This window comes from Neomonachus schauinslandi, chromosome 1, assembly GCF_002201575.2.
Source record: "Neomonachus schauinslandi chromosome 1, ASM220157v2, whole genome shotgun sequence".
Taxonomy (NCBI): Eukaryota; Metazoa; Chordata; class Mammalia; order Carnivora; family Phocidae; genus Neomonachus; species Neomonachus schauinslandi.
The window spans coordinates 71,780,883-71,793,531 of record NC_058403.1 but is presented as its reverse complement, the minus strand read 5'-3'; the positions used below and the strand labels follow the sequence as shown (position 1 = coordinate 71,793,531).

Here is a 12,649-nt window from a genome sequence, read left to right as displayed (position 1 = left end):
CACTTCAGGATTACTGTATTGTGCTGGCAAGAAAGCAAAATTAGTTTTACTCATCATCTGTACTACACTATGGTTCACATTTTATTCTTCCAGACATTATGAAGACCTGAACCTGACCACAAAGGAAGCACAAAATCACTAGGAAGCTATTCTGTACAAAAAGTGCAATCCTGGGCACCTGGGTGGCTCAGTTGGTTAAGCGACTGCCTTCAGCTCAGGTCATGATCCTGGAGTCCCGGGATTGAGTCCCACATCGGGCTCCCCGCTCGGCGAGGAGTCTGCTTCTCCCTCTGACCCTCCTCCCTCTCACGCTCTCTCTGTCTCATTCTTTCTCTCTCAAATAAATAAATAAAATCTTAAAAAAAAAAAAATGCAATCCTGCTAATTTACAATTATAATTGATAGGCACTTCGATCACTTTTTTAAAATTATGTGAATTTGTCTCTTTCCACTTTTACTCCTCTTCCCCAATTTGAAACCTACCCATGTTGACTCAGCATAGAAAGGAAGTGCAAAGCCCTTAACATCTGCATTCAACAAATATTTCAAAAACACAATTTAAATTGCTGTTGAAGAGGATAATGGCCTTACTCATGGTACAATCATCATAGAAATCTGAACTTTCTCATTTCCTATGGTCATTCTGTAATCCACTATCCAGGATTTAAAAAAAAAAAAAACAATGCATTTGGGTACTATGCCAAACATGACAAAAGTAACTGACATTTATACAGGGATTTTTAGTTTACAAAACACTTTCACAGGCCTTTCCTACTTTACTTACCAGTTTTCAATCGATATCATCTTTTAAAAACAGGAAAAAAAATAATCTTCACTTGACCAAAATTAGCATTTTTTACTTTCCCACAAAGTCAAGCATGGGGTGACTTTATATCAAAAAGCCTTACCAACAAATTAAGGAATTAGCACGCAGACAGCACCATCTTTCAAGGGTCTATTTCTCAAAAATTCATTTGAAAGTCAAATGTAGTTGAAGTACTGACTAGGTTCCCAAGATGGCCCACAATGACCTTTTTACCTCCCACAATTCTGCTAAATTATACTTCATATCACAGTAGCCTGGGTCATGGGGCAGGCAGCCAGGTAATCAAGTTTTTACTTCCTCTGCCCACTTAATTATTAATATTCCCCAAGCCTCCACATCCTCTGCCCACTACTTAATTATTAATATTCTCTGGCCTTCTCTCTTTATAACAACACAAAGGGCCAAGAGGGGCTCCACTGACCCATCTATGGTGAAAGCTACCAATAGCTGTCAATCAGTATTTTCCGCACTAATCTCTCTCCAGCTTTAGACCCACAGATTTAAACATCAAACAAACATGTTTACATACAACTAAAATTCAATAGATTCATTTTATCTTTCTTCCAAACCCACCCCCTAACACGAACAATTCCCTCTACTCCTTAAATGAATTATGATTTGCTAAAATTACATGCCAGGATTTTGGAAGTCATCCTAGACTCCTTTGTATCCACAAGGAGGCACTTAGTCATCATTTCTACCTTTCTCACATCCACTTCACCAAGCCCTATCTCCACTGGCACTGCCCATCAGGGTCCTGATGCCCTCTCTAGTCTCCCTCATTCATATCATTATATAATCCATACATGATCATTTCTCTGCTTGAAATTTAAATAGCTTCCCATTGTCTGCAGCAGCATTTCCCAAACTGGTAAGAGCCCCTCCAAAATAAAAATTTTAAAAAGGCATCCCCTGCTCATATAAATTGAAGAAATACACTGGATTAAGCAAATTGAACAATCCTCTTACTAGCAAGACACTGCAAAGTCTAGGGGCACCTGCACGGCTCAGTCAGTTGAGCATCTGACTTCGGCTCAGGTCATGATCCCCGGGTCCTGGGATCGAGTCCCACATCGGGCTTCCTGCTCGGCGGGAAGCCTGCTTCTCCCTCTCCCACTCCCCCTGCTTGTGTTCCTTCTCTCGCTGTCTCTCCCTCTGTCAATTAAATAAATAAAAAAATCTTTTAAAAAAATAAATAAATAAATTATAACTTCTCAAAACTGAGAAATAGAAGATAAATCTCCAAATAACAAAACAAAACAAGTACGGAGGAGATGTGGCGAGTGGGCATCATGGAACAGTCTCGGAGTATTCCTGCCTGGGCTGCCCTCAAGGGCTCTCACCGCAGCAGCACTGGGCACTACCAGCACAAACAGAGCTGGAACTAGTGCTACTGCCATCCTTTGGGTCACCCATTCTTGGACTGAAAAGCTTGGTTCAGCTGAGAGACCATTTATGACCAATTTTTCATTATTCTGGAAAGTCTCACTAACATGTTCTCCAATGAACTTAAAACTGTCCTTATCCTAGCCAGGTAGGATCTTCAAATATACTCTACACCATTGCTTGATTTAGGAAAAGGCAAATTAGTTGAAAAAAAACAACGTTGCCCAAGTGTCCTAATAATTCAGGATAGATCTGTAAATATTAAATTAGCATTTAGCAAAAATCATTATGGCTTATCACCATTTCTGATTTCATAAAAAGTCATGCTTTAGAAAGTCCATGTCTGGGGCGCCTGGGTGACTCAGTTAAGTGTCTGCCTTTGGCTCAGGTCATGATTTCAGGGTCCTGGGATCGAGCCCCGCACTGGGCTCTGTGCTCAGTGGGGAGCCTGCTTCTCCCTCTCCCTCTGCTCCTCCCTCCCCCCGCTTGTGCTCTCTCTCTCTCAAATAAATAAATAAAATCTTACAAAAAAAAAAAAAATGTCACTGTCTACATGTGCCAAGTACTGTGCTAAATGCTGGAGATTATATCCCTTGATCTAAGACCTGAAAGGTGTGAAGTTCATCAGGCAAACAGGCAGCAAAAAGAAAATAACAGAGGGATGGAATCCAAGCAGAGGAATTACCACACGCCGAAGTACTGAGGTGAGAGGAAGAGGCTGGGCGGATGGGTTAAAGAGGTGATGGGCATGAAGGAGTGTACTTGCCAAGAGGAACACCAAATGATGTATGGAACTGTTGAATCACTATATTGTACACCTGAAACTAATGTAACACTGTATGGTAACTAACCAGAATTAAAATAAAAACTAAAAAAAAAAAAAGAAGTACTAAGGTGAGAAATCCTAGAAAAGGTCACGAATACAAGTTAAACCAGCTAGAGCACAGGGTAGCCTCTAGGGAACAGCTAGAAATGGAGCTAAAAACATGGGACAGGATCAGATTATGATGAAGGGCCTTGCCTGATTAGATAAAGATATGGATTAACTTACATGGGATAGAGATTCTGAACTTTTTTCAACTGAGACACTAAAGCCCACACCACAGGGCCACATTCCAAAGAATACAGTGTGAATGGTGTCTTCAAGACTGGTACAGTGCAGGAGCACTGTGTTCACCTGCTAGACTGTTTACCTTCAAGATGGCAAAACTCGTTCATCAACATATATCCAACATCTAGCCCTGTGCTTGGCACATACAGGAACTAAAAAAATACTGAATAGTTAAATTTGCCACCACAGTCCTAAGGGCATAACCAAGAGGCCCTAACCAAGCTTTCTCCCTTCCTGCCTATAAAAATCACAACTCTTATGTACCAAAATAATTGGTAATTACCGCAACTTTTAAGGGAACATGAGAAAAGGTCATTCACCATGGGCTGTATCAGAGGTAAGAAAGGATTCAGGGAAAAAAAAACACATTAAGATGTTTCTGAACCTAACTAAATTAAACACTTTATTTTTTTTTTTTTTAAAGATTTTATTTATTTATTTGACAGAGAAAGACACAGCGAGAGAGGGAACACAAACGGGGAGTAGGAGAGGGAGAAGCAGACTCCCTGCCGAGCAGGGAGCCCGATGCGGGACTCGATCCCAGGACTCCAGGATCATGACCTGAGCCGAAGGCAGTCGCTTAACCAACTGAGCCACCCAGGCGCCCCTAAACACTTTATTCTGTTCTCACCAAAAACTGCAGAAAACAACCATGGGTTAGCTAAAATTTATTCATCAATGAACTCTAAGGCAGTGGTAATAACTATAAAAAGCTTATTTTCATATCAAAAGGATCCATGAAATAAAAATCTATTTTAACTGAGAATTTGTTAAGTTAGTCTAGTCTTTCAAATTTTTTTAAAGATTTTATTTATTTTTGTGTGCACACCAGTGGGGTGGGGAGGTAGGGGTAGAGGGAGAAGCAGACTCCCCGCTGAGCAGGGAGCCCGATACGGGGCTGGATCCCAGGATCCTGGGATCATGACCTGAGCCGAAGGCAGACGCTTAACTGACTGAGCCACCCAGGTGCCCCTAGTCTATTCTTTCAAATAATTTAAGTGCTCCATACAAAATTAGGCAACTTGCCTGTACTACCTTACATTTAACTTAGCAAACTGAATAACATTATTATAATTGACATGTAAATAAGGATTCCATTTCTTATGCTTGGTGAAACAGTAAAGCAAAAATTTTTAAGAGAAACTTCAGGAAATCACAGCTGAAACTAAATTATAAATGAGCTTAGAAAGTTGATGGCTTAAGAAGTTAAGGCACTGGGGCGCCTGGGTGGCTCAGTGAGTTAAGCGTCTGCCTTAGGCTCAGGTCATGATCCCAGAGTTCTAGGATGGAGCCCCACGTCAGTCCAGTCGGGCTCTCTGCTCAGCAAGGAGTCTGCTTCTCCCTCTCCCTCTGTGCGCACACTCGCTCACACGTGCTCACGTGCACGCTCTCTCTCTCAAATAAATAAAATCTTACAAAAAAAAAAAGAAGCTGTTAAGGCATAATCTAGAGATGGATGAAAACTCTTTGGTCTTTGAAGAACCAGTGACCAACATTTAAAGAAATCAATCCAGGGGCGCCTGGGTGGCTCAGTCGTTAAGGGTCTGCCTTCGGCTCAGGTCATGATCCCAGGGTCCTGGGATCGAGTCCTGCATTGGGCTCCCTGCTCAGCGGGAAGCCTGCTTCTCCCTTTCCCACTCGCCCTGCTTGTGTTCCCTCTCTGTCAAATAAATAAATCAAATCTTAAAAAAAAAAAAAGTACCCTGTGTTTAAAGTCTATTTGTGTATGTGTATGAATTGAGGTATAATCAATCTCTTAATTGAAATTTCTCTGTTTTGCTGACTCTCACTTACTCCCTGTGGATCTAGCTTTTGATCTGCTGATACTCAGTTACTAGCTAGGTAAGAAACTGAATTGCTGAGAAAAGTGAGTTAACTATGTAAAGTAGAATTTACCGATTACATGATGTGGAACTTGATGATGTATGTAGACCTTCTCAGAAGTTTTAAATAAAAATATTTGAGGATGCCTGTCTGGCTCAGTTGGTGGAGTATGTGACTCTTGATCTTGGGGTTATAAGTCTGAGCTCCGGGTTGGGTGTAGAGATTACTTAAAAATAAAATCTTGAAGGGGCACCTGGGTGGCACAGTCAGTTAAGCGTCTGCCTTCGGCTTGGGTCATGATCCCAGAGTCCCAGGATCGAGCCCCACATCGGGCTCCCCCTCAGTGGGGTGTCTGCTTCTCCCCTTGGCCCTCCCCCCTTTCATGCTCTCTCTCTCTCTCACTCAAATAAATAAATACAATCTTTAAAAAAAATAAAATCTTGAAAAAAAATAAAAATATTTGTTAACTGTTTTTGGGTGGTGATATGAAAGACAGTTCTACCTCTGATAGCAAGCTAGATTAATTGACTCCTATTTTATTTAGTTTTTACCTATTTTCCTCACAAGGAATTTGTGAGTTGGACACTGAAATAATCGAAGTGTGAGATTGGAAAACAATAATGGTGAATTGTCACAGGTGATAGATTAGTCCCTTCTTTTTACAGAAAAGGAAACGTGTGGAGAGTAAGCAACAGCATGCCAGTAAAGGATCTGGGGTTAGACAGTTTTTGTCGGTAGGGTATTCTTTCCACTCTTGCCTTTGTTTTGTACTCTGGTAATGGCTCATCTCAGAACTCACTGTTTTTTTCTTTTTTCTACTGAGAACCAATGTTAAGGATTGCTTTTGATTACATGACAGACTTTTTTTTTTTAAGATTTTATTTATTTGAGAGAGAGAGCTCGAATAGGGGGAGGGGCAAAGGGAGAGGGAGAAGCAGGCTCCCCACTGAGCAGGGTGCCTGATGTGGGGCTCTATTCCAGGACCCAGGGATCATGACCTGGGCCAAAGGCAGATGCTTAACCAACTGAGCCACCCAGGCGCCCCACATGACAGACTTTTATTACATTTTTAATAAGTCATGGAACAGTTCCCATATGTGTCTAGCATGCCTTCTTTTTTAAAAAGATTTTATTTATTTGAGAGAGAGAGTGATCGAGAGAGAGAGAGAGAGAGAGAGCATGGGGGCGGGGAGGAGCAAAGAGAGAGGGAGAAGCAGACTCCCCTCTGAGCAGGGAGCCCGATGTGGGGCTCGATCCCGGGACTCCAGAACCACGGCCTGAGCCAAAGGCAGACGCATAACTGACTGAGCCACCCAGGCACCCCAAGTGTGCCTTCTTCTAACAGCATCCCTGTTGCTCTGCTTTTTCCCATTTGTGAAATAGGATGAATATGCATTACTAATTAACTTATTTTGATATACAAGACAAATGTTTGAGTTCCTAATTCTTCATAATCTAAAGAGCTGGGTAAAGTGAAATCACCTTTTATGTGGGGGCTTTGGGTCTAAATTCTCATTTAAGGTAGAAATCCTGTATAGTGAAAATTACTGTTGAAAAGGTCCTTTAGGAAGATACCAGTTTGAAAACTGGTTCTTAACTGACATACTGTTTTTCAATTCCAACAGCCAGTTTTTCCTCCAGCTTTAAGAATAGGTTACTTTTGGGCGCCTGGGTGGCTCAGTCGATTAAGCGACTGCCTTCGGCTCAGGTCATGATCCTGGAGTCCCGGGATCGAGTCCCGCATCGGGCTCCCTGCTCGGCGGGGAGTCTGCTTCTCCCTCTGACCCTCCTCCCTCTCATGCTCTCTGTCTCTCATTCTCTCTCAAATAAATTTAAAAAAAAAAAAAAGAATAGGTTACTTTTTTGGTGAGCTGGATCATAATTGGCTATGCAAGATACCTTTTGACAGGTGAATGGGACTTTAGCTGAGGAACAGCAAATTTATAGTCTTCATTGCATTCTCTGGGACACGGATGTAAAGGCAGGCATCCTGCCATCATTATTTAAAGTATTTTTTTGTTTTTCTTTTTTCGTGTAGCACAAATAGTTGAATGGGTATAGTTAAATGCATGTATGATGAGAGTCCACAATGTGAATAATGGAGAAAGAAATTAGATATCTATGAAAATCTGTTATCTCTCCAGGGTTACACTGGGTATTTTATACCACACAAAGAACCCAGCATAATTAAAAGGCTAGGTAATAAAGTTGGGAGTACTGGGGAACCGTTTGTACTTTGTATAATTCTGGATTGATACTCAGCTGTATTCAGTGTTAGTTAATGTCTTCCTTACTGCTAGTAAAATCTGCATTATTTTAAGAGCTATACGGGCACCTGGCTGGCTCAGTCGCTAGAGCATGAGACTTGATCTTGGGGTTGTGAGTTTGAGCCCCACCTACTTAAAAATAAAATAAAAGAAACAGATAAATAAAACTATATAAGTTGTTGATGTTTTTCATGAAATTTAAAGTATCTGAACCTTAACATTCACTCTTGGGATAGCACAGTAAAAAACACCAGTCTTCAAAAAAAAAAAAAAAAGTAATGGTGGCCAAAGATGCCTCGGGAGTGGGCATGGTACAGTGGTCAAAATGTGGGCTTCAGAGCCATATACAAGTGACTTTGAGCTCCAGGCTCATCACTTATTAGCTCTGTAGTCAGGTTCAAGTCACTTAACCTTTCTTAGTTTCTTCATTTGACGAACGGAGGGAATAAAAGCTACCTTAGAGAATTGTGAGGATAAGAGGCTCAATAAATGGTAACATACAATTATTGGTTTAATAACATTTAACATATTCAAAACAAGTAGTGTGTGTGTGTGTGTGTGTGTGTGTGTGTGGGGAGAGAGAGAGAGAGGAGAATGTGTGGGGGCAGGACTGAGGATTGCCGCCTGTTTTATTTTAACTAGAGCAGCAGGCAGTAAGGACATAATGTTGTATTCAGGCTTTTCATAGAAAGATACCATGATTTTGCATCTTTGGGAACAGCGTCCTAAAAGGCTCAAGCTGTTAATCTCATGTATCTCTAATGTACATCTTATTTGTATTTTTGTCTTTCCCTTTCTGTCTCTGGGTGTGTCATTCCCCCCATCCTCTGTGTTACTGTTATCCATTCTCTTTCTCCCTGGTCACATTATAAAATGTAAAAATATGTGTAATTAGGTTGATTTAATGGAATTTTATGTGCCTTATTTTCATTTAAAAATACTGGTTAGTAAAAAATAATAAATGATAAAAAATTAAAATTAAAACAATAGAAAATACTGGTTAGTGAAATGTGTCTACATCTTTTCTTTAAGAGGAAGATTTGAGATTTTATTTTACTTCTCTGGCCTTTGGACTGATTTCTTTATTTTTATTTATTTATTTTTTTAATTTATTTGACAGAGAGAGACACAGCGAGAGAGGGAACACAAGCAGGGGGAGTGGGAGAAGCAGGCTCCCCGCTAAGCAGGGAGGGGCTCAATCCCAGGACCCTGGGATCATGACCTGAGCTGAAGGCAGACACTTAACAACTGAGCCACCCAGGTGCCCCAAACACAGGGTTACTTTTTACTGCATTCTCAGTTCATACTAGTATTAGTTGTCTTGGGTGATAGGAATGTAAAAGATGTATCTTCACCTGTACCTTCAAAGAAACATGTCTCTGTGAGCTCTGTTCTCAAAGGTCTATATGGCCTCTTTCCCTGGGGAGATGCCTTGTGGTACATAACTCCTTTTTTTAATTTGGCAGTCTTAAAGTTTGCTATTTGAGTTAATGTTTTACTACTCAGACCTAACAAAGGCCCCATTATGAGCCTTTGGGTCTAAGATGTTACCAGATCCGGTGTTGGGACAGTTCTCTCTGGAGAACTGTTCTATGGAAACTCTTCAGCAATCCACACCCTCAATTTTCCTTATTCTCAGACATTTGATTATCTGATCAACTCTCCCTTTCCTTCATTCCATTTTTCTCCCTCCTTACTAATGCCATTTTTTAACTCTCGATTACAAAAGTGGTAATTTTTTATTACCATTCATTCATGACATTTCACATCACCTCTATTTTTAATCTTACTAATACAAATCTTTTGTGTTCTTTTATTACTTTTTTTTTTAATTAGAGAGCCCAACAAAGGGCTCAACCTGAGCCAAAATCAAGAGTTGGATGCCTAACCAACTGAGCCACCCAGGCACCCCACTAATACAAATGTTTCATAGCTTATATAATCACTAGTTACCATTAAGTCCAGGACATTGTACCATACAGATATCACCTACTTTTCTCCAGATTAAATAAACCCAGAACCTTTTACTTTTTTACATAAATCTTAAAAGATGTGTTCTAGGGCGCCTGGGTGGCTCAGTTGGTTAAGTGACTGCCTTCAGCTCAGGTCATGATCCCAGGGTCCTGGGATCGAGTCCCGCATCGGGCTCCCTGCTCTGCGGGGAGCCTGCTTCTCCCTCTCCCATTCCCCCTGCTTGTGTTCCCTCTCTCGCTGTGTCTCTCTCTGTCAAATAAATAAATAAAATCTTTAAAAAAAAAAAAGATGTGTTCTAATTCCAATGCCCTCTTATTTCTCTATCTCAAAATATGAAGTCAACAAAATTCAAGTAAGACTCTAACAATTATCTCCTTGCTTCTTGCATGTTTCCTGGACTGGTTAGATGGGTTAATAATTAGAATATGGTTTTAGTGACTACAGATTTATTCTCTCCATAGTCCACTTACCTTCATTTCACACAAGTATGTCCCAAAACCAAAGATTAAATCCCATCAGCTATCTCTGGGTTGGGGATTTAACTAGATGGCTATACAGCACATTCAGAATGCATTTCATCACTGGAACAAACCTTCTGCTGATGTATCAGGTAGATGTCAAGCACTAGATTTATCTTCTTTTAGCATACCACTATAAATTGTTTTAAGTGTTATCTTTCATAAGTGATAAGCTGCTAACTCCTATTCAACTTATGTTCCATTCACAAGGTCTTCCACTTACTAAGTATATAGTTAGTTTAGGTTACCAAGTATAGCAATGGACAGAATCCAGCGTTAGATAAACAAAGTAATCAAGATCATTTTAAAATTCTACTTCTGTCTTCCCAGATGTTTAGTAATTACAACCATCACATTGTCATTCAAGTATAAAGTTCTTATTTCCACCATCACCCAGACCACTGGGAAAAAATACAGAATAAAGACAAAGTTTCACAGGATGCCCCCATATCACTGATCATGGCCCATCTCCTAGGACTATTAATCTTGGGAATAAAATATACTCACATTTTAAAACCTCATATTCACAGTGGTTACAAGACCACCATGTTATACAAGCAGAGCTTGACTTAGTATATGGAATAGATGGGGGAAAGGGAGGACGTAAGTTCTCAGCTAATCCTCAAAACTCTCTGAGATAAGTATTAGTATTCATTTTCAATAAAAAAGAATTAGAAGATGATGACGCTGATGATCAGGGAAGTTAAGCAACTTATAATATAAGGGACTTTGAAGACAGCCCGAATCTTAGTTCTCTGTTACTGTATGTGACAAGCAGTTTCTATTTCTAGGTTTACCAAGTCAGCTGTATGTGACTCTGGGCAACTTAACATCTCTGAACCTCAAGTTTCCTCATCTGTAAAATATGGTTTAAATGAAATGTTAAGTGTTTAATCCAAAGCCTACTATGTAATAAGCTTACTCAATAACTATTAGCACTGGTCAAAGTCAAACAGCTAGTTACGAAAAGTCAAAAATCAAACTCCAGTCTAATTTCCCAAGTCCGTGCTTTTTCTAATACATTATGTTGTAGCTACCAACACACAATCATTATCCATATAAGAATCCATATTTGAAATATGACATAGGTGGGAAACTGATGTTACCTAAATAAGAGAACTATTAAGGGCTAACTAAACGAAGAGAAGTATTTTAGCTCTAAAATCTAATAAGCAAAACCACATAGAAACTTATTAGAAGACAATGTTTAAGACATTCAGGCTTAACAAAGTTTTGTTCTAATTACTATAAAACTATTTTCCTATCTATGTAGGAATTTATTATATTTATCTCAAATCAGTTATAAATTAAAATTTTAATTACCAAGCATACACCAAATAAAGCATTCTGGTTGACCTGGGCAAAGAAATCAGCCCTCCTACTACATAATTTGAACACTGCATCAAATTGAAGCCTGTCAACTGTATTTTCAAAATAAACGGCTACTTCATATTTTCATTTATAACTATACTACTTATAAATGGAGGTAACCAGCATCATCACTTTTCCTACCCGATGTCCTGAGCAAATACAAGTTTTGTTGTTCTTCTAACAATGTTCAAAAATCTCACTTAGCTGTCTCAGGCTCACCTGATCTAGCAGTGGATAATGTAAAAGGACAGTAGCAAATGTAAACTTCCATAACAATTATTAATAATAGGTACTATTTGGAACTTCCAGGAACTGATTTGCATTTAAGAAAGGGTTGCTAGGGGCGCCTGGGTGGCTCAGTCATTAAGCGTCTGCCTTCGGCTCAGGTCATGATCTCAGGGGTCCTGGGTGAGTCCCACATCGGGCTCCCTGCTCGGCGGGAAGCCTGCTTCTCCCTCTCCCACTCCCCCTGCTTGTGTTCCCCTCTCTCGTTGTGTCTCTCTCTGTCAAATAAATAATAAAAAAAAAAAAAAAAAGAAAGGGTTGCTAAACCAGAATGGGATACCCACATACACTTATTCTGGCAACTGTAGCCTTCTGGGCAAAGCAACAATCCTCTTGAGAAAAGAATTCCAGGCATACTCCTGTGTAACAAAATGTATGTGCCCTGGTAGGGAGGCTGAGATCTAACCTAAGGCAGAGCACTTTGAACTCTGAAATCACCCCTTAAAAGACAAGGAAATCAGAACACCTTCACTTTAGCAACAAAGCCTTTAAAAACAGTATTCATTTTGCAATCATCTTTAACGTTCCTGTATTTCTTGGATTTAAAAAAAAAATTCTAACTTCCTGACTCATAGAGCTAAAATAGTCATTACACAAATGTTCTACTTATTTAGTTCAGAATCATATGTAGGGAACCTAAGTTTCTGTTTCTAGTTTTACGACTCCATACCCATTCATTTTGCACTAATATAACCACTAAATATAGCTCTAAGACACTGACGATTAAAAAGAGTTAATTGCGTGAGTGATTCATACCTCCTATGTCCAGACACCAAGATCCAAGGATGTTTCTGTCAGATCTATGGGAAGAGGAAATGATAAACACCTGTCACAAAAGCTTTCCAAATTGGGAAGCCCCGAACTGAGTTACTGTCAATCCCCAATCCATTCCCCCGGCCACAACCCCGCTAAATATACATCCACAAAACCTGTGAAGGCAATGGGGAGAAGTAAAGGCCATAAAGAGAGTGGCCACTCAAGTGCTGGAGGAGAGGACCCCGGGGTTTTCCTAGTCCTCACTTACAGAGTCAAAGTGAGAGGCCTTAACCAATTAAGAAGTGACTTTTCCTCTCTGGGCCTCACTTAG

The 12,649-nt window shown here is 40.0% G+C and overlaps 1 protein-coding gene across 2 annotated transcripts in view; it reads right to left on the bottom strand.

Moving 5' to 3' along the window:
- Window positions 1–12,365, bottom strand: part of ATP13A3 (ATPase 13A3) — a 93,604-nt gene extending 81,239 nt beyond the window's left edge. The window contains exon 1 of one of the 2 annotated variants that reach the window (XM_021692747.2): window positions 12,319–12,365. The gene's annotated coding sequence lies outside the window, so the exon portion shown is untranslated. The remainder of the gene's footprint in view (window positions 1–12,318) is intronic. The other variant, XM_044919886.1, reaches the window with a different exon arrangement.
- Between the last annotated feature and the right edge of the window lie 284 nt (window positions 12,366–12,649).